The 21554-nt window shown below is 46.1% G+C and overlaps 1 protein-coding gene across 2 annotated transcripts in view; it reads left to right on the top strand.

Annotated features, from left to right (window-relative positions):
* The first annotated feature begins 912 nt into the window (after nt 1-912).
* The window catches only part of GPAM (glycerol-3-phosphate acyltransferase, mitochondrial), a 70980-nt gene continuing 50338 nt past the window's right edge, over nt 913-21554 (top strand). For both annotated transcript variants that reach the window (XM_081231856.1, XM_081231859.1), the window contains exon 1: nt 913-1038. The gene's annotated coding sequence lies outside the window, so the exon portion shown is untranslated. The remainder of the gene's footprint in view (nt 1039-21554) is intronic.

The following is a 21554-nucleotide window of genomic DNA, read 5'->3' on the forward strand; positions in this document are numbered from 1 at the left end:
CTTTAGATATTGACCTCTAATATATCAATACCTCTTAAGGGTTTGTTTACACCTCCTCGGGGCCCGTAAGACCCTCACTGGGACGTGGCAGAGTTCTTCCATTTAATCCTTGCAGCAACGAGGAAGGGGCTAAGAGGCGTGTTCAGGGCTGGAGAGATGGAGGGCCATTATTCACTCCCAGGCCTGCTAAGCTTCCAGAACCCACCCTCTTTATGATACCTCTGTGGCCTAATGGAGCACTGATAGCATTGGAAGGGGAGGGTCATTGGGAAGGCTGAAGAATAAAGAAAAGCTCAAAGTCACTGCTAATCAAGGACCCCTAGGAAATGCATGTGAAGCATCTCCAATATGTGAGGGCGATTCACTGAGGTCTCCACCACCTCTTCAGGGTCACAGTCAGTGAGTTGCACAGCTGGTGTCAAATATGCTCACCCCCTGCTGACCCAAGCCTGCCTCCCAGCAGCAGCAAGGGTCCTCTTGGTGATGTGGAAGCGCCTGTGCGGGGAGCTGGGTGCCACGTGATCACTCAGGGTCCTCAGCTGCAGCCCCTGGGCCAGGTGCCTCCACTGACAGCGAGGTTCCTGAGCTTGGGGCTTCACTTCCTAGTCAGAAAATCCCGCCAGGCAAAGCCAAGAAGACACCAGCGGCAGCATCATTAAATTATAATAAGCCCTGAAACTCAGACTCAGCCCTGGGTCTGTTTGCCTTTGCGGTCAGGAGGAAGCGTGTGATTGGCTGGCTGAGCTCGGCCTAGAAGGCCTTATCTCTGACTGGTTATTATTTGATTAAAGAGGGCTTCCTCCTCCTGTGGTGTTTCGAAACTGTGCTGGGAGAGTTGCTGCTGCCCGGGGAATTTTTCTGAGGTTACTACCGAGCACCCAAAGTCCTTCAGTCTTCGGCCGCACAAACAAGCACCCCGAAGAGATTTTCATTCAGCCCCACACTCAGGCTGGGGCTATTTTCTCCAGAGTCTCCATCAGCTTTGCTAATCAACTGGTTGGAAATAATTCCTCAAACAGCACAAAGTCAAGGATACAGGTATTAAAAAAATTTTTTTTCTGGGGCTGTTGGTCTAATTTCTTAGGATGTCAAGACGTTAGAAGTGGGGGTGGGGAAAAGGCTGGGGCAGCACAATGGAAAGCAGGAAAGGCAGAAAAAGTGGAGGAAGGAAGTGGAAGGAAAGAGAACTCAGAATCTTGGAATTCTACAGGAAGGCACAGCCAAGGAATGAGCTGTCTGCAGCTGGAGAGAGGTGTAAGCGCGATCGTGAGGTCTCGTTCGGGTCTGCGCGTTTTGCCTCCATGAAATCCTTCCCCAGGTCTAGCTGCCCCCTTGGTCTCCTTGTCATCCTTCCCGCTGGCTCAGAACCCCAAAGTCCTGAGCGGGTTCTGCACACTTTATGAGAAATCCAGTTGCTTCAGCTTGAAACGTTGTCAGACCTGATCCTCAAAACCCTACTTGGTGGTACCAACCCTCGTGATGTTGGCATCAGAGAAGGAAGAGTGGGACCAAGCTCCTTGTTTAGGAGAATTTGTCTCCCACTTTGTCTGGGACCTGCACCTGCTGTGTCTTGTCCATTCTCATCCTCATTATAGTCCCACCTCGGTGGTGTTTTTTGAGCTTGAGGTGGGCAGACAGAGCTTGACGTCAAAGGACTTCCTTGCTATGGATGGAAGCTGGGCTCCTTGCGGTGCCAGCAGGGACTGAATCACTTGGAATGAAGGTGAAAAGGAGAAAAGTATGGATTCCGTCCTCTCTAATTGGTAGGTTTAGCTGGAGGTGGTTGAGGAGAGGATATGATACAAAAATAAGAAAAAGGATTTTATTTTGGCATTCACTGGAAAAGAATACTTTTATGCTAAATGGCTATTCTTTTTTTTTTTAAGGAATTTTGCCTTTTAAAAAAAATTATTTATGGCTGTGTTGGGTCTTTGTTTCTGTGCGATGGCTTTCTCTAGTTGCGGCAAGTGGGGGCCACTCTTCATCGTGGTGTGCGGGTCTCTCCTATTGCGGAGCACAGGCTCCAGACGCGCAGGCTCAGTAATTGTGGCTCACGGGGCTAGATGCTCCACGGCACGTGGGATCTTCCCAGAGCAGGGCTCGAACCCGTGTCCCCCGCATTGGCAGGCAGACTCTCAACCACTGCACCACCAGGGAAACCGTAAATGGCTATTCTTTTTTTTTTTTTTTTTTGCAGTACGCGGGCCTCTCACTGCTGTGGCCTCTCCTACTGCAGAGCGCAGGCTCAGCGGCCATGGCTCACGGGCCCAGCCGCACCGCGGCATGTGGGACCTGGGCACGAACCCGTGTCCCCTGCATCGGCAGGTGGACTCTCAACCACTGCGCCACCAGGGAAGCCCCAAATGGCTATTCTTAAAACTGATTTTTCCCTGTACATTTTAGGTTAAGAGATAGCCATGCCAACTGCATTTCCTTTCTCTAGTCTTGGTGGCTGTCTTAATCTCCAAAAGTTTCCATCTGTGTTGTCTTAACTCTTGAGTGTTTGTATCTGGATTGTCCCTGCTTTGTTAGCGGCAGCAGGATGCTATCAAGGCTTGGTCTCACAAAACTGCTCCACAGGATGGAACATCCTTCTTCTTGCTGACTGCTTTGTGATTCCCAAGGAGTTTTCTCTACTGAGGCCCTTTTGTATTTCTTGAGACTCTTCAGAGTAATTGGTCTGAGAAGTTCATCAAAGTGAATCCTGCTTCCCCCTCATAATTTTAAGGGAAATATCAAGAGGTAGAGGATAAGCGCAGTACACAAGGTTATGCTTCCTGGACCCTGATCAAGCACCTGGCTTGGCAAGACTGGGCACCTGCCCGGGGACACCGGCTCGGAGCTGTCCTCTGTTCTAGATCATCCCTCTCCTGCTCCTCCTCTCTCCCAGATGTCTTGGGCATCTGGTTCTAGAACATCACAGCCCCAAAAACCTAAGCCAAGGCCCGCAGGTTAAGGGAATCTCCCTAGTCTGCTAATCTTGGTTAGAAGAGTAGTGCAGCATGGGGGAAGGGTCATTCAGATCCATTGCTGAAGTTTGCTTTTTCAACTTATTTAAATTGTCTAAGCCCCAAGTTCCTCATCTGTAAAATAGGTATAATACTCCTCTCATGGGGTTACTTCGCGAATAGAGATTCTGCTTTCAATAAATAGCGGTGTGTGCCTACTGTGCGTGAGGCATTGGGATATAGTAGAGAATGAGGCAGAGGAAGCTCCCTGCCCCCCTGGAGGTTACAGGTAAATGGGGTGGGGGGTGATAGGCAGTAAAAAAAATCACACAAATAAATAGGTCATCCCCATCTGTGATGAGAAAAAGAACAAAGGACCTGATCTGGATGGGGGTGGAAAGCTAGTCAAGAAAGCCCTCTTTGAAGAACTGAATGATTCCTAAGACTGAGTCGCTGCTCTCTGGTGTTTTATGATTCCTTGACCCACAGCAGGATAGAGCCAGTTCAAACCGGAGCCTTCTGACTCCCTGTCCAGTGCTCTTCTACCCAGCTGCCTCCACCGCTGGAGAGAGGCTGGGCCCAAACTCAGGGAGGGCAGGAGGAAGAATTGGCCGATTCTGTCTCCTAGAATCCCTTTTCTCCAGCACCTCCTTCCTACTCCCCAGCTGGAGCCCAGTATCCTCACTCCCCTGGGATCGTTTCTATCAGATGAAAATCCCTAACCCCTTCCCAGGGATGCTGGGGTGGGAGGGGCCAGATAAGAGGCTCTCTGTGTCTTTCTCCCCCAGGTTCCTACACGTCCGTCCTGGATGACTAACCCACCTGGGGCGGTCATCTCTGGTGGTGAAATTCCACACACAAGCAGGCTGGGAGGAGAGGGAGCTGAGGATTTGGGGGTGGGCCCATCATCTTCTCTGGCTGCCCATGAGTGTGCCCAAGGCTGCCCCCTTCCTCACCCACTCAGCCTCCCAGGAGCATCGTGTTCCTTTTGCACTGTACACGGTGTCTTTTGTAAGCCTTCTGGCCGGGGCTTCAGTGACGGCTCTTGTAAGGAGCTGGTTAGCATTTTTTCCAGACAAAGCCAGTTGTGGGAGGTGATGGGGAGGCTAAACCTGCAGAGCGTGATGAAAGGAAATGGTCAGCCTCAGGCTCCTGAAAGAACAGCGTCAGCATCTTCAATCCTCTCCCACCTTCCCCGTGGGGGACCCTGTCCCCGTGACCCTCAGAGGCATATCAATTCTCCCTCCGTCTCCTCTTCCTTAGCTGGGGCCTCACTCTTGCCTTCAGCTGTCTGCTAGCCAGCCCCCACCTGTTGCTTGCTGGCCACAATAAGGCTTAGTAGGACCTCCCAGGGTCATCAGTGTTTTAGCCAGTGATGCCTGAAGGGGGCAGTCATGGTGGGAAGACAAGCAGTAGGATTGATACCTCAAGGCACATAACTGTCTTCAGCTGAATTCAAGATTTAAAATCCTGTGTTTGGTGGGAGAGTCACAGAGGATTGGATGGTGAGAAAGGAACAGAGATGCCATGCCATAAATAGCACACTACACAAGACCCTTTCCAACAAGACTTTGAATAGCGGATAGTATCCCAAAGCAAATTCTCCCCAATAGGTCCTAAGAGGAAAATGGCAGGATACTTGCAATGGGAAACTCCCTCTCACCATTCACCACTCATCTCCCCCACAGCCTTGCTAATTCCACCAAGGTGGAGCTCAGTTCTCCACCTGCCGAGCTGCATTTCAGATGTTTAGTGGGGCTCTGGTTGTCACACTGAGCTGGCTAATGAAAATGCTTCATCATCACCCCTGGGCTCCTGAGTCCTCTCCCCGCCCTGTCCTCCCCTTGCCTCAGTGCACTTGCTTGGTGAGCTTTGCATTTGGCCTCCACCCAGTGCCCGGTGGGGATGGCAGGATGTCTAGCTGAGGCTGGCTCTGTCTATTGTGCTTCAACATCCTGCCAAAAATCAGACTGCCTCAAAAAAAAAAAAAAAAAAAAGACACCCAAAATGAGTCTTGAAAGAAAGCAACATCCATTTCCCTGTGGGCTGGACTTTCTCTGCAGGGAAGGGGTACTTGTTGTGGAACTGGAGCCTGGTGTCTCCTGGTAACTGTGTCGGTGATGTTTTCTTTGAGTCAATTCCAGAAAGTGATTATGAGGAACGAGGGCCTGGGGAAAGTGCAAACCTCGGGACTGAGAACTCTCCTCAGACTTGGCGATGGGGAAACAGGAGGATCAGGCAGCAAGCAGGCAGGAGGCTGGCTGCTCCACACCCTCGGCCCTGCTTCTGTTCGTACAGCTGCTCAGACGCAGGCAGCAGGGCTGAGCCTTCGCTCAGTGCTCCCCTGGCAACTTCCTGGGGCAGCAACAGTCCCAGCTCCCATCAAGCTCCCCTTAGGGCACACTTTAATTATCTTGTGGGCTGATGCTCAGGGTGAGCCTGCCAGGTAGGATGGAGGTAGAGCCCCCTTCCACTACACCAGGCAGGAACTGCGCGCGTGATTAGATAATAGAAAATGTGCCTTCCAATCCGCAGATCATGTGGGTCCTGGAAGCAGCACTGTGTGTCCCTTGTGTTTGCCATTGCTCCTTCGAAGGCCCGCTTGCTACACTACCACATCTAATTAGCTCTGGGACTCAGGGCAACAAGGTACAGACACTACTCTCAAGGAACTTAAAGCACAGTGGAAGAGACGGATAATTAAACAAGCAATGTCCCGTAGCATTACAGCGTAGAGGGTGCCTCCACAGAGCAGTGGTTTATTCTCAGGGCAACTCCTGACCCCCCATTTCTACCCCTCCCCCTCCCTATCCTTGGCCTGGAATATCTTCTCCATTCAAGCTGGGTCTCAAGTCTAATTCTTCTCCACACAACTCCAGTGGCTACTCACAGTACCCAGATTCCACACCGCAGAGAGGTGCTGGTCTATGAGGTTTTTCCAGTCTCTGGTGACATAAGAACTAAGGACAAAGTAGCACGTCTTTAAGATGGCTATGGGTATTCAATCTGAGAAACTTCCCCTTGTTCTGAGAGTCTGTCCATCCTGCTTGTTGGGTTGTTAAAACATTCTTTCCTTATTAAATGATGATGTTTGTAGATTGTCGATTTCTGTTGAGTTTAATTTTAATATTATGACTGGGCAGAATAAAAAAGTGATAGCTCGGGCTTCCCTGGTGGCGCAGTGGTTGAGAGTCCGCCTGCCGATGCAGGGGACGCGGGTTCGTGCTCCGGTCTGGGAGGATCCCACATGCCGTGGAGTGGCTGGGCCTGTGAGCCATGGCCGCTGAGCCTGCGCATCCGGAGCCTGTGCTCCGCAACGGGAGAGGCCACAACAGGAAGAGGCCACAACAGTGAGAGGCCCGTGTACCGCAAAAAAAAAAAAAAAAAAAAAAAAGTGATAGCTCAAGGTCTGGGAATCATTGCCCTTCAAGCTGCTCATCCCTGAAATTAGCACCCATGTCCAGACCCAAGCAGGAGCCCCTGGGGTGTCTTTCTTAGTATCTGATTTTCCTGTCTGCAGCAGAGTGGCAGAGCTGATATATTCAAATTCCACTCACTTCCCCAAGACACTTAGCTGCCTGTGGCAGCCAAATCCTTAAATAGACACTACTGTTTTCTTGGCATCCCAGGCTCCTGTATGTTTAATGCCTTGAATATCCGATTTCTGGGCCAAACTCATGAAAATCTAAAGGGGAATTATCTGTCTCAGAAAGCAGTTGCAATGGAAATAAAAGCCATTAGTACTCACTGTTATCAGGATGTTTAATTTTTCATTGAAATTTCAAGATAAAAGTCCATCTTCAGAGTTGTGTTAACTGAGATCTCCAGCTTCCACTGAGAGGCAGCTTAGAGACTGCTGGAAAAGATGCCAGTACCCTGGCTCAGGGTAGCCTTTTGGGGGCCCTCTGTTTGCCTTCTTAGGTTAGGGGACCTCGGGGTCAAAGCATCTCCTCTGGTTAAGTGAAGTCCATATTGCATCTGGTTACCCTGTCATTCTAGGTGTGATCTAGGGCATTGGAAGTCCCCCATGAAGCTTGATGGATAGAAGAAAATGTCCCCCAGGTAAACCAAATCCCGATGACACAGTGGTAAAGTCCAGATTCTTGGGCTGAAGTTGAGTGTTTGTGTTAAAAGTTGTTTAAAATGAGTGAATCATACTGGGCTTAGCTATTTAGCTGTAAGGAGGGTTTTGTTTTACCCATTTTGCAATGTTGGCTTTGCTCTGTGATGGCGGTTGCAAAGGAGACCCTCATGTTTGCACTGAGTAAGTACTTCTTGGGGTCAAGGATATAACTTATGCGTGATGTTAGCGGACACCTCTTCTCCTTCTGTCCATCTCTCCCCTGGGACCCAACACATCTCTTGGCACATAAGAGGCCAAAAAATTGGTGGTGACAATGACGATGCAAAGGACTCATATGTTTTAGAGAGAATCAGTTTCTGGCAATATCTACTTGACCTAATATGACCACCCAATCATTAATATTTTTATCTTGCCTATTTAATTTTTAAAAGAAAATTCTTTCTTTGACTTGATCCTTGTGTTTGGTTTGCAACCCTAAGGAAAGGAAGGAGGGGGTGTGTGAAGCTGGTGGCAGCAAAGGCCTCTAGGTGAGCACTCTGTGTTCTGAGTCTTGGTCTCCTAGTTCCAGAACCTCCCTTGGCTGCTTATTCAGGGGATGATCCAGACTGAAGAGCAACAGTCTTGGTCCTTTTGAACCTGTGGAATTGTGTTTGGTTTGCCTGGGCCATTATGCCAACATAGTCTTTCCTTCCCACTGAACCCATCCCTCTTATGGCAGGCAGGCTTCTGGCTGGCTAGCCTTGAGGTCTGGCAAGAACCGTTGTAGAAGACTCCAGGGGATGTCATCAACCAGTTGTTGATGTATGAACCGGAGCAAGTCTCCTTATCTCTCTGGGTCATGGCTTCCTTGTGAAACATGCTGGATTAGATCAGAATTTCTCAACCTCAGCACGTTATGGGTCATAATTCTTTGTTCTGTGCATTGTAGGATGGTTAACAGCATCCTGGCCTCTACCCACTGGATACCAGTGAAACTCCTCCCCTTTGTGACAACAAAGCATTTCTCCAGACATTTCCAAATGTCCCCTGGGGAGCAAAATCACCCCCAGTTGAGAGCTATTGGATCAGATGATATCTATGTTTGAGAAACCACATTAGGAGTTGTTCATTTATCCTATTTTATTGAGCCCCCACTATGTGTTGTAAACTGTATTAGGTTTTACAGCCTAAATATTTTTTTACAGATATTCTATTGAGAAAGCGCCATCTACTTCATGAAAAGCTGAATTAGGGTAGGACGGTATCTACACAGGCATTGAGGTAAAGCGTGAAAAGAAGAGCTAGAATTCCTGTTTGGATTCTTGCTGGCGTCATCTGTAAAACAGCAACGTTATACATTGTTGTGAGGACCTAATGCTCAGTGTATATAAAAGCATGTAGATCATAGTAGACACTCAGTAATTAAACTCATTTCCCTTTTCTCTCCCCCGACCCTGAGAGAATCAGATCTGCACAAACCAGTTACTTTGCCAGCCTTGCTCTGCTGTTTCTGGGAATCTATCCTTATCCCACCATGTGCCCACAACCTCCTTCCTGTCAAGCCAACACTGATATGTCATCTCAACAATAAATCTTCAACTGTTTGTTTCGAGGAGAGCCCCAGATCTCTTGTACCACCAGATTGTTGAATTGGTCCATCCTTAAAGGGACTGCCTCTCCCTAGCAAAGAAAAAGATTCTCCAATAACCAGAGATTTGTAGATGCCACTGTTTCAGGTTGGCTTGAGCACAAAAATGACAATAAGGAATTGAGGATGAGGAAACTCCCACTTTGTGGGTTATCAGCACTGCTCCTCCTGGGGCATGGATTGGGCTGTGGGTTTTATCATCTCTCCTGGGTTCTAAGTGTCTCAAGGACAAAGACCATGCGTTGAACATCCATGGCAGGTCATACACTATCTCCTCCGGGCAAAACATCTTGGTATTTTGTAGCCTGACCCAAAGAAAACCATCATGTTATAGTAATAAAAAGTTAGGGCAGGGACTTCCCTGGTGACGCAGTGGTTGAGAGTCCGCCTGCCAATGCAGGGGACGCGGGTTCGTGCCCCGGTCCAGGAGGATCCCACATGCCGCGGAGCGGCTGGGCCCATGAGCCATGGCTGCTGAGCCTGCACATCCGGAGCCTGTACTCTGCAACGGGAGAGGCCACAACAGTGAGAGGTCCGCGTACCGCAAAAAAAAAAAAAAAAAAAAGTTAGGGCAGGGACTTCCCTGGTGGTGCAGTGGTTAAGAATCCGCCTACCAATGCAGGGGACCTGGGTTTGAGCCCTGGTCTGCGGAGATCCCACATGCCACGGAGCAACTAAGCCCGCGAGCCACAACTACTGAAGCCCGCATGCCACAACTACTGAAGCCCGTGTGCCTAGAACCTGTGGTCTGCAACAAGAGAAGCCACCACAATGAGAAGCCTGTGCACTACAACGAAGAGTAGCCCCTGCTGACCGCAACTAGAGAAAGCCCATGCGCAGCAGTGAAGACCCAATGCAGCCAAAAATAAATAAATAAATATTAAAAAAAAAAAAAAAAAGTTAGGGCAAGGGAGTTTGAATCTGCATTTTCCTCTCTGGTCAGACTCTGACCAGGGGCTACAGGGCTCATGAAGGCAGTGTAGTTCTCAGGAAAAAAAAAAAAAAGAAAGAAAAAAGGTTCAGGCTCAAATCCAAGCTTTGCCACTTACTCTCTGATTGACCTTGGGAAATTTATGTCACCTCCCTGAACTTTAGCTGTCATATCTGTGAGTCTGCAATCACAGGGGTTCCTCCTCATGAGGAATTAAATATGAAGCACATGGAAAGCACATGGCACAATTCTGGTAAATACTAAGTGTTCAATAGAAATCAATTTTTATTAATAATATAAATGATCTGAAATAGTGGCTATTAACAACAATAAATATAGTAGATGTTAAACAGACAACAAAAAGATGGACGGCTGGGTGGATGAAAAGGTATGAAATTACTCATTGTGTTACTGATAAGAAAATAGGCTCAGAAAGAGGAAGCGAGTGGCAAGGGGTACCCAGGACATCATTGCTGGTTAATGCAGAGCTGGGTCAGATGTTGCATCTCTAGATGCTGGTTCTACCATGCTGGGGCTGCCTTCCTGTGTTAGAGGGGAAAAAAATAACAACACTTGTTAAAGATGGCAAGGCAGGCTTTACTTGGGACCACTGAGATAAATATAGGGACCAGTGCGATAAATATAGGGATCACTGCAATGGGATTTTACAGTGGGGGTGAGAGATTGGGCTCAACTCCAAGTACAGCCTGGGCAAGTGAGGATTTACAGCTAAAGGGCAGGTTGGGGGTCAGTGGGTGGAAAATTACCAAGAAGAAACATCATGGGTGAGGGGGATTCTGGGTAAACTGACCCAACAGGATTCTTTGCTGAAGTCTCGGGTGTCAGATATCACCTGGGGGATGGCAGAGGATAATGAACCCAATCAGATATCAAAGACCGGGGCTCTGGTGAAACTGACTTAGCAGCGTTCTTTCAAAAACTGGATTTTACAAGAAAGCACACACATGGGCCTCGGAAAAGTTTCAGGAGCCTGACTAAGGTTTGAATCTTTGTCACTATTCAAACATTTAAAGCCCATGTTTAGAAAATTGCATACAGATTGAGGAAAATGCACCTCTTGGTTTGAGAGCCACGTGCTGTTTCCAGAGGGACACTTTCTTCAGGGTAAGAGAGAAATGAGTATTTTGTCTACAGTGTTTCTAATGCCCTAGGGCTGCCTGAGAGAAAAACAGGGCAGGGCGTAGGCCTTGCCCCCAAGGCTCCAGCATAGCCAAGCGCTATAGAAACCACCTTTGTCCCTACCTCCCATCTTCCCAAAGTTCAGCCCTTACCCTGCAGCCCAGGCTCAAGGGACTGGTGAGTTGGTCTTTTGCGTTAATGCTGATATTCAGTTTCGAGAGCCACTCTGATTAAACACCTGGGCACCAATATGTTCACCTTCTCAGTGAGGCTGCGGGAGATTCTCTGCACTGGCTCTGACCTGTGATTCATATCTTGTCTTTCACCTCTTGCCAACAAACTCATACCTTTGCTTGAGAAGAAAAGACTGAAGTTTTCAGGCTCAGTGGTTGAGAGAGGAAGAGTTTTAATAGTCACAGTGCCTCGGGATACTTTATCCTTCCATCTTGCCTATCCTGGGCCTGCTTGGGATGGAGGGTATGTGTGGTCTATTAGGGTGTTGGCAGGTGAAATCACGGATAACTACAATATGAATGGAAACTTGGTTCAAACAGAATACCGTATTTGCGTCAAACTCTCCTGCGGTCTCAGCGATGGTTATAAGTTAGTTGAGAAGTTGAAGAAGTAGAATCATAACTCTTACCAGAACTCCATCACCTATTTTGCCTTTTTAAACTTAGTTTATCTACCTGCTGTCTTTCTTATTTGAAGGGCACGCATTTTAATACTTTTCTTTTACTTCCCTCCTCTTTTGTTTAACCTCTTTCTAGCAAAGCACAGATAGAATGATGATTTAAAGGAGAGATCTGCAAATTATGGCCCCTGGGCCAAATCCTGCCCACTGCTTGTAAATAGAGTTGCACTGGCACACTGCCACGCCCCTTTGTATATGTATAGTCGTGGTTGCTTTCTGCAACGGAGGTGAGGAGTTGCAACGGAGACCATATGGCTCATAAATCCTGAAATATTTACTATCTGGCCCTTTATGGAAAAGAGCGTGCTGACTCCTGACTTAGAGTGTAACGTGGGAGTTAAACATACCTCGGTTCAAATCAGGTCTTAGTTACTTGCTTGCTTTGACATTGGAAAATCCACATAAACTCTCTGAAACCTAATATGTACCGTGGGATAAGAAATACCTACCTTGGAGGGTTGCTGTGAGAATTCAGTGAGAGAGTATTTGCGGCCCTGTGCCTGGTACAGAGGAAAAGCTCAATAAATGTAGCTATTATGATGATCATTCATTCCTTTACCCACCAAATGTATTTCTAGTGCTTTCTCTCTGCTAAGCCTGGGGGGCTGCAGCAGTGATCAAGACATAGACGATCCCCGCTCTCATGGAGCTCACAGTCTAACGGGGAAGACTGACAATATGAAGAAAATGAATCAAGAGATTACTTTCAGACAGTGATAAGTGCTATAAATAAAATAGGACAGTACGAAGGAAAGTGCCAAAGCAGGGGACAGAAAGTTGCTCACTGAGCTCAGACTGAAACATGAGAATGAGTCAGCCATGCAAATATCTAGAGAAGGAATGTTCCCGGCAGAGAGGACAATAAATACAGAAGCCCTGAGCCAGGGGTGAGCTTGAGATGGTCCAAGAACAAAGAGATGGCCTCGGGGACTGGGACAAAGTGGAGGTTTTGGGGTAGGGGAGATGGTAGAAGACAAGGGGACAGAGGTCAGCACGGGTAAAAGCATGTCACCGCTCACAGATCCTGAGAAGATGTTCGGCTTTTAGAGGCAGGGATTCCATCTAAGATCATAATGGGGCAGAAATGTAACTGGGTCCTTGGACTCATTCTATGACCTTTGTTGTAAATATATTATTCTTCCTCTTTGGTCTCTGGCATTCATCACTGTCAGAAATAGGAGATGAGTAGGGGCTCTAGTGAGCCCCAGTCGAAGTGCCAAGCCCATCACATGGCCCCAGCAGGACACATCCACCTCACCTGGGCTTTCTCCTTACACTACCCCAAACTTTTTTTGACTCACCAAAAAAAAAAAGTCTTCTGGCCAATGCCATTACCTCTTTGAAATCATTCCTTATCAGGAGACTTTAATGCTTCTCCAGGTGGAGCACTTAAGGTAAAAATCAGTTAATGTAATCTTAAAACCCCCTAATAAATTTCCCGCAACTTAAGACAACCAGATAATCATTTTGTCCCTAGGGTCACTCAAAATTCACAGCTCAATTCTCATAATTAGCATTTCTTTTGTATCTCAGTCATTGAACAGGGGTGAAGAGCCCCAGTGATAATATTTTACCTGTTTGAGGTTTAAAAGAAAGCTTTGATACAATCAGATAAACTGCCTCCAGAGTTGCCAATAATTACAGCCATACAGTACGTTCCAGTTCCAAGCAGTGTGCATACTTGGCTCACTTAAAGGTAAAAGTGTACATTTAGTTTATCAACTTTGATCCATTTGGGGTGACTCCTCCTCCCCCTCGTGTTCTCCTCTTCATTCTCCTCGTCTTTCATCACCTTTATCCTCACCAGAACCCCTTATTTATCAACCCCCTTGGCTAACAGTAGTTAATACTTCCTTTACAATGTGCAAGTATGTGTTTCTGTCTCATTTTGTTTCAGACATCCTTAAAAGAACAAGATCCAAAGGTGGCTCTCTTCCAAGCCATGCTTTCAAACACTGATTCTTAATCTGGGGTCCATGAATGATCATGGCGGGGGGTGGTGGTGGTGGTTATGAGCCCCCTGAAATGGAATGCAAACTTTTACATGTACATTTTTTTTTTAATCAGGAGGAAGTCTAGAGTTTCATTACACTCTTAAAGACTTTACTGACTCAATCTATAACATGGTTATCAAAGGAAAATTCTAGAAATTTTCTAACTGAAAAAGGAACATTTGTTGAGTTGGAGCTGGGCAAGCCTGTGATTCTCAAAGACCACATTTATCACTTATGACCTGTGAAAGCAAGGGGGATTGATGGTTGTTGGGTCAAATGCAGCCTTCCTTTTAGAGGACTACACATTCTCCTGGGGATTCTTATCATGACTGCAAACATTATATAGTTCCCACTATGCGCCAGGCACTGTCCTAGAGCCTTATATATTTTAACTCTTTAGCCTCACATTAACCCTATAAAGTATGTACTATTATTAGACTTGTTTTGCAGATGAGGAAAATAGGGCACACACAGATTAAAACCATAGATTGAGTTTTATACTCAACATTCCAAGACCCTTCACAGGTCTGCATAATATAGTTTGCCCAGCTGTAATTAATGGCTCAGAATAATTATCATTTTGGATGTGTCTGAATGGCAGCCGTGTTGTAAAACCGTGAAGCACATGCCTGATTAATAACAGGATTCCTATTTGTGCCACCTTTGGTTTTGTGAATAAGAACAGATTGCATGTCACATGCAGAGGAGAGCCAGCTGACTACTCTGCTTAATTTGAATTTGGCTAAGAGTCACTGTGGTTTATAAAGTGAGGTAATTGACCAAGTAGATAATTTTATTATTGTAACTATTATGTTTTTAACATCTTTATTGGAGTATAATTGCTTTACAATGGTGTGTTACTTTCTGCTTTATAACAAAGTGAATCAGCTATACATATACATATATCCCCATATCTCCTCCCTCTTGCATCTCCCTCCCACCCTCCCTATCCCACCCCTCTAGGTGGACACAAAGCACCCAGCTGATCTCCTTGTGCTATGCGGCTGCTTCCCACTAGCTATCTATTTTCCATTTGGTAGTGTATATATGTCCATGCCACTCTCTCACTTTGTCCCAGCTTACCCTTCCCCCTCCCCATGTCCTCAAGTCCATTCTCTACGTCTGCATCTTTATTCCTGTCCTGACCCTAGGTTCTTCAGAACCATTCTTTTGTTTGTTGTTTTTTAGATTCCATATATATGTGTTAGCATACGTTATTTGTTTTTCTCTTTCTGACTTACTTCACTTTGTATGACAGACTCTAGGTCCATCCACACAATTTGTTTTAAGAGTTTTGTTTTGGGGTGGGTGGGTGGGTAGGAGGCTTTATTCTTTTGGCAGATCCTCTCAGTTATTATAGATATTGCTGCACTGTTAATAAAAAATATATGCTTCTCTGTAAAGCATTAAAAACAAACAATCCAAGGATGAGATGGCTGAGGTCTCAGCTCAAGTATCTCCAAATACATTGCTGTCCATTCCCTGACCTTTCCGTGTGTTATAGCTGATTCACTTTGTGATTCAGCAGAAACTAACACACCACTGTAAAGCATTTCTACTCCAATAAAGATGTTAAACCAACCAAACAAACAAAAAAACAAATTGTGACAGGCAATGAAAAGTGGATACTGTACAATAATGTGAAACAGAAGAGATTGTGGGGCAAGCGAAATGAACCACCAACAACCATACCAAAGGCTGGTCTTCATCCACAGATGGTGATGTTGTGTATATGGTGGGATTGGAAGGGAGTCCTCTATTATGAGCTCCTTCCGGAAAAGCAAACGATTAATTCCAGCAAGTACTGCTCCCAACTAGACCAACTGAAAGTGGCACTCGACAAAAAGCGTCCAGAATTAGTCAACAGAAAACGCGTGATCTTCCATCAGGATAATGCAAGACCGCATTTTTCTTTGATGACCAGGCAAAAGCTGTTACAGCTTGCCTGGGAAGTTCTGATTCATCCGCCGTATTCACCAGACATTGTACCTTTGGATTTCCATTTATTTCAGTCTTTACCAAATTTTCTTCACGGAAAAAAATTCCATTCCCTGGAAGACTGTGAAATGTACCTGGAACAGTTCTTTGCTCAAAAAAGATAAAAAAATTTTGGGAAGGTGGAATTATGAAGTTGCCTGAAAAGTGGCAGAAGGTAGTGGAACAAAAGGGTGAATATGTTGTTCAATAAGGTTCTTGGTGAAAATGAAAAATGTGTCTTTTATTTTTACTTAAAAACCGAAGGCACTTTTTGGACAACCCAATATCATCAACAGTTAATGAGCAGGTGGACTAGAAATTTAGACAGACTATTCTCTAAGAAACTCACTTATAAATAATCTATAGAAAAACCAACATTGTGGATATTAAGGTTTGTGTAATCCCACCCGTAGCCTATAGTGGTTACTAGGAATTCTACAATTCATGTATGTGGGCTAAATTTACAGATAGAGGTGAAGTAGGAACCCTGGACCAGAACAGAAAGCCTCTGGAAAAAGTAACCGTAAAATAATTTGATAAAGGGGAAAATGTTGTGCCATCTCCTAAGCAGAATTGGATATGCAGCAGGAACAGGTGAGGTGTAAGTCATCCTAACTGAGTGAAGGGTCAGACTTAATCCCCTCCCAAGACAGCGGAATAACAAAGAGGGGCTGGGAGAGAGGATTGCACCCTGTGACCCTCAATTATGGAAAGCCTGTTTTCTAATATCTTACCTTCATGTGGAGGTCATCCTTGTAATAAATTTCAAATATTTTAAGGAATAATACGATGATGACCATCAGAAAATATCTGGTTAAAACCGCAGTCAGCTGCATCATGCTTATTCAGGTTTCACTTTATATCAGGCAATTTAGATAATTGGATACTGGGTTGATAACACTCTTTACTTTGGAAAAATTTTCTTTTGGGAAATCTTTAAGTTAAAAGCCAGAGACAGTTTTAAGGAGTATGTTTGGAATACCCAGGAGAATAATTTTCCAAAAGAAAATCTTAGAGCTTCTATGTCCCCAAAGGTAATGAAAGTAAATTTATTTAAAAGTATTCTAAAAATGAGCCTCAGTTGAACTTCAATTGATCTTCCTTTCAATTAGACTTAATAAGTAAGTTTCTAGCTTACTTTGAACTCATTAGAAAAAGAACAAATGCAGAGTAGTCCTGTTTCTCCTTGTCCCCTTCATGAAAATTTTTTTCTTTTTTGACAAAGACTGATTCTGAGGGAAGAAAAAATAAAAATAAGTTTGTCTCCAGCCGTGTCTAGCTTTCCCTTTCAAGTATTTTCAAATTCCTTCCTTCAAGTGTATTGGGCACTAGTGTGCTTTGCCTTGTTCTTAATTGTGGGGCTCTTATCCATTGTGGACCACCTCCCACTGTGTTGCTGGTTACCACTGCAGAGTTGGGCCCCTGTTCTCCCTTGTATTATGTTCTTCCCTCTACTCTGGCTCAGGAAGTTGGGGTGGGAGAGGAATGGGAAATCTGCTTCCTATCTCCCTGTCAAGCTTGGATACATGCCTTCCCCAAGACCCGTGAGTCCTGAGCCCCCAAAACTCTAGGTTCATATATCTCTCCTTGAATACTTCTGTTCCTAGAGCTACCCTTGTCCAGGACTCTTGACAGTTGTCATAGCCATTCACACCTTCCTTTGTTAACAGTTAATTAACCATGTTGTATTTAGACATTTGACAAATAGATCTTAAGAATCTGTATTGTACAAGGTACTGTTAGGTGCTAGGAATACAAAGGAAAGGAATGGGAGAAATCAAGATGGACATTCAAGAGGGAGAGGCAGATCTTAAATGACTAATTCTACAATTAATTAATATTCAATTATAATTGTGATAAGTCCCTTGGGGAAGAAGCATATGATACGGGGCCTGCCTTAGTCTGAGGGTCAAAAAGTTTTTCATGAGGAGGTGAGATCTGAGCTACGTTAGGAAGCATGAGTTGAGAGAAAAAAGGGTTGTGCTCTCTCTGCTGGCAGAGAAAGCAGTTTGTGCAGTGGAAGAGTAAAGCCTGTTTTTCTTGGGGACTGAAGTTGGAGAAAAAGAGGGCAAGTGGGAGGAGATGAGGGTGGTGAGATTAACCACCCTCATGTGGAATGTGCCAGGCATTGGCAGTTCTAAAAACTATAAGGAATAATTGAAAAGATTTTAATCAGTTGGAGTGGGGATCAGGCAGAGAAATGGGGGTGTTTGACATCATCCGTGTTGTACTTTCAAATGTTCATCCTGGCTGATATGTGGGGTGTTTGGGAGGGTGGTGGGTAGAAAGCAGACATGAGGAGTCCAGGTAGTAAGCTGTTGTGCCGCCCAGGGAAGATGGTCGTGGCCTGGAATAAGACAGTTCAAGGAGAGAGGAAGATAAAAAGATGATGAGTTTAAAGCTATCTAGAAGGTAAAATTGCGAGAAGTTAGTATTCGATTGGATGTGGGAAGCAGTTAAGAATGACTCCTAGGTTCCTGGTCTGCTAAGGACAGAGTGTGGAATGAGAGTGAAGGAGGGCTTTGAACCAGCAAAAGATGCCAAGAAAGAACATTCAGGTAGCTAGAAAGAAATCCAGCAGGACATGGGGTTGTGAAAGCTGAGGAAAGGCTTACACCCAGAGCTTGAACTTGCTCCACAAGCCATCAGTACGCAATAATCTGACATCAGGTTATACAACAGTGGAAGAAAGGTCCCGGGTAAGTCTGGGCATGAAGAATCTAGCCTACATTAGGATCCCTCTCCCAGAAGACAAGATGCTTTGTTTACAGTCAGCATCTCAGCTCCACAAACCATGTTGGATCGTATGTTCCAAGAACCAACAGCGGTTTTCAGAGAAGTGGTCTTAAGCAATATTTAGGAAGAAAAGTTTTCCCTAAAAGACAATGTCTTCGGAGATGCAATTCTAGGCACAACAAGGACACTTTTGTGATGTCATATACGGTAGTCTGGCCTGTTAGAGGCTCCTGAATCCCTTCATTCCAGATTGGGGCCTTCGCTTTATCCAGCCCAACCAGAAGTTTCACTGAGGTTGTTCTGATAGTCATTAGGGTTGTTCATAAATGTTTAGTTACCTTGTTTTGGGCACATGGTGGGATTACACCACCTCTTGCTTCACTCTCTTGCTTTAAGCTAATTTTTTTTTTTGCGGTACACGGGCCTCTCACTGTTGTGGCCTCTCCCGTTGTGGAGCACAGGCTCCGGACGCGCAGGCTCAGCGGCCATGGCTCACGGGCCCAGCCGCTCTGCAGCATGTGGGATCTTCCCGGGCTGGGGCACGAACCCGTGTCCCCTGCATCAGCAGGCGGACTCTCAACCACTGTGCCACCAGGGAAGCCCTCTCTTGCTTTATATGATGCTTTAGCTAATGAAATGGGAACAGAAGTGATGTGTGGATTAAGAGCCAGTGCATGGTTCACTATACTCTTTGGTCCCAGCCTCAGCAATCAAGGAAGCAAGTGTCAAGATGGAGCCTCCCTTAGTGACCTTATAAGCAGAGCCCCTGTAATAACCTGCAGTTTCCATGTAGCATAGGCAAATAAACTTTGTTGTCTCAAGACTCTGAGACATTTGTTACTGAATCATAACCTAGCCCATCCTGACTGATACAGAGACATTCTTCCCAGAACAAAGTAAGCTTAATGGTTGATATGAGTTCCAAAGATTTTAGGACAAATTATTCACTAGGATTTAAGCTCAAAGGAATAGGACCTCTCTTTTGTCTTCAGAGTCTATGCAAGAGGAGACTAACAACAATCATTATAATAGCTACTATCTAGTAAATCTCACCATGTGGCAGGCAATATGCTAATTATCTGTATACATTATTCCATTTTACCTTAAAATAACCCAGTGAGTGAACATTAGCAAATCCACTTTTAAAATGAGAGTATTTTGGGGCTCAGAGAGGTTAAGTAACTTTCTCAGGGTCACACAGCTGGTAGATGGCAGACCATGATTGGAGCCCAGGTTGTCGGGCTCCAAAGCCCTGTCACAACTCTCAGACATTCTGCTGGAAGGACTCAGGGTTAGTCCACTGATGTCCCAACTAGCAGCAGCTCAGTTTTTAAGCCAACCACCTCTTAGTATCACTGCCCTCAGCTCCTTCATGGAGTGGGGTTTAACATAAAGATAAGCTTTTCAGACCTGGGATCTGGTGGCCCAGTCCTAACTCCCAGGCTCTCACTTATGCTGGCTGAGTAACGCTATCAGTTACATGTTTGGGCTCTAGAATCAGATGGATCTGAATTCAAATCAGGGTTCTTCCACATACCAAATTCACCTAACCTCTCCCTGTGCCTCAGTTTTCCCATATGGAAAATCAGGGTAGTAATAGTTCCTAGCTCATGGGGCTGCTGGGAGGTTGGGTACCTTATTTGCCTATTTGCTCTCAGGTCCAATCCCCATCCTTCTCTGCTCTACTGTATGTCTGGGGAGGGGCTGGGTGGGTGGTGGAGGTAGCCCCCTGCAAATTCATTCCTTAGATTCCCCTGCAGTTTGCTTCAGCCAGTAGGAGGGCTGGCAGACGAAGCCAGAAAGAGGTAAAAGCCAGGGAGGGTATCCCCCTCTTTCTCAGGGGGCATCTCCAGTGGTGGCAGCTCTGTGATTTCGGCTTCCCCTAAGCAGCCCCTCTCTCCTTGGTCCCAGCTGTTGCCTAGTGGCTCTGTTAGCACCTGGCTTTGTCACTCCAGCCCTAGGGAGGGTAGTGATCTTCCATTGTTGCTGATCTCTAGGCTGCCTCACTATCCCCTTTTGTCCTTTCAGTTCTTCTAAGACCTTTCTAAGTAGAATTCTGTATTAAAGTCCACTAGCGGCTGTCTGGTACAGGCTATTTTTCACACAGCACCATGCCTGATACAAAGGATTGCTTGAGATAATGCCTATGAAGTACTAGAACAGTGCCTGGCACATAGTAAGTGCCCAATATGTGGTAGCTTAAAAAATGTACTTACTTCTTGCCTAGGTTCTCTGAGGCCAGTTTGCAGCAGGTAGGTCCCTGCCTACATCATAGCTCCTGAATCAATGCCCATTTCTCCTCCTTCTGGGCTGTCCACGTCCACAGACCTGGGTTTGTTTTGATGCATTCTTGTCTATCTAATCTTTATAAGGTAAAGGGCATGTGGATTCTGCCACGACATGTATGACATGTCACCCTTTTATTTCTAATTTTTCAAACTTCTTCCTACGGGTTAACAAGCCCTGCTCTATCCGGCCCCTTCTGTCTTCCCAACCCCTCCCTCTGCCACATCCCCTTCACTCCCTCCAGCCTGCACTGGCCTTTGTTCACTTCTGTCTGCCAAGCTCTGTCCTCCTTCAGGGCTTTGGCAGGTGTAGTTCCCTCTTTTTGGAAAGATCTTTCCTGGTCTCCTTTCACATCCTTCTCACACCCCAGCCTCAAGGTAGCTGCTCCTTCCTTAGAGAGGCCCTTCCCATCTCCTGATCTAATGTTGGTCACCTCTGTTATTCTCTGTGACAGATGCTGTTGGATCTTCATTGCTGTTTCCAAAACGTGTCATGATTTTGTTTGTTGGCTTGTTTATTGCTCTCCCGACTGTCTCCCTCCCAACATTCCATAGGCCGTTAGACTATTAATTCCACGAGGGCAGGATCTATGTGTGACAGCCTCATCTGTGTATCCTCGGTGTCTGAAAAAGATGCTTGGCACAAAGTGGGCTCTCAGTCAATGTGTTATGCATGAATTGATGTTGAATTAATCTGTCTCCAAACTGCTCGTGTCAAGGGTCGCTAGAAGTCCGATGGTGATCAGTGTTGGGACTCCCCTCCTCTCCCTTTCCCTGGCACATGCGTTGTGAGCCAGAGGCCCTGGCTCTGTTCAGGCTGGCCCTCTTCACCACTGTTCCCTGCCTACACCCTGCACGGTGCGTGGAGCTCTGTTTTCCCAACATGCTCAGCCACTGGGACCTTCACCGAGGCTCCCAAGACTCTCTATTCTCTCCATAGTGCTTCCACTTTCACCCTCCTTCTGAAGATCTGCCACCTCTAGGGCCTACCTTGGAGCCGTCTCCAATCAGATCCATAAGCAGAGTCCTCCATCCTGAGCCCCTTCTCAGCACCTGGGCCTTCCTGGCCTCTACCGCCTCAGACAACCTCTCCCTGTCACACAATTCAGCTTGATTCCACAGAGAAAGCGAAGGCCTG

This window comes from Mesoplodon bidens, assembly GCF_964165515.1.
Source record: "Mesoplodon bidens genome assembly, chromosome: 1".
Taxonomy (NCBI): Eukaryota; Metazoa; Chordata; class Mammalia; order Artiodactyla; family Ziphiidae; genus Mesoplodon; species Mesoplodon bidens.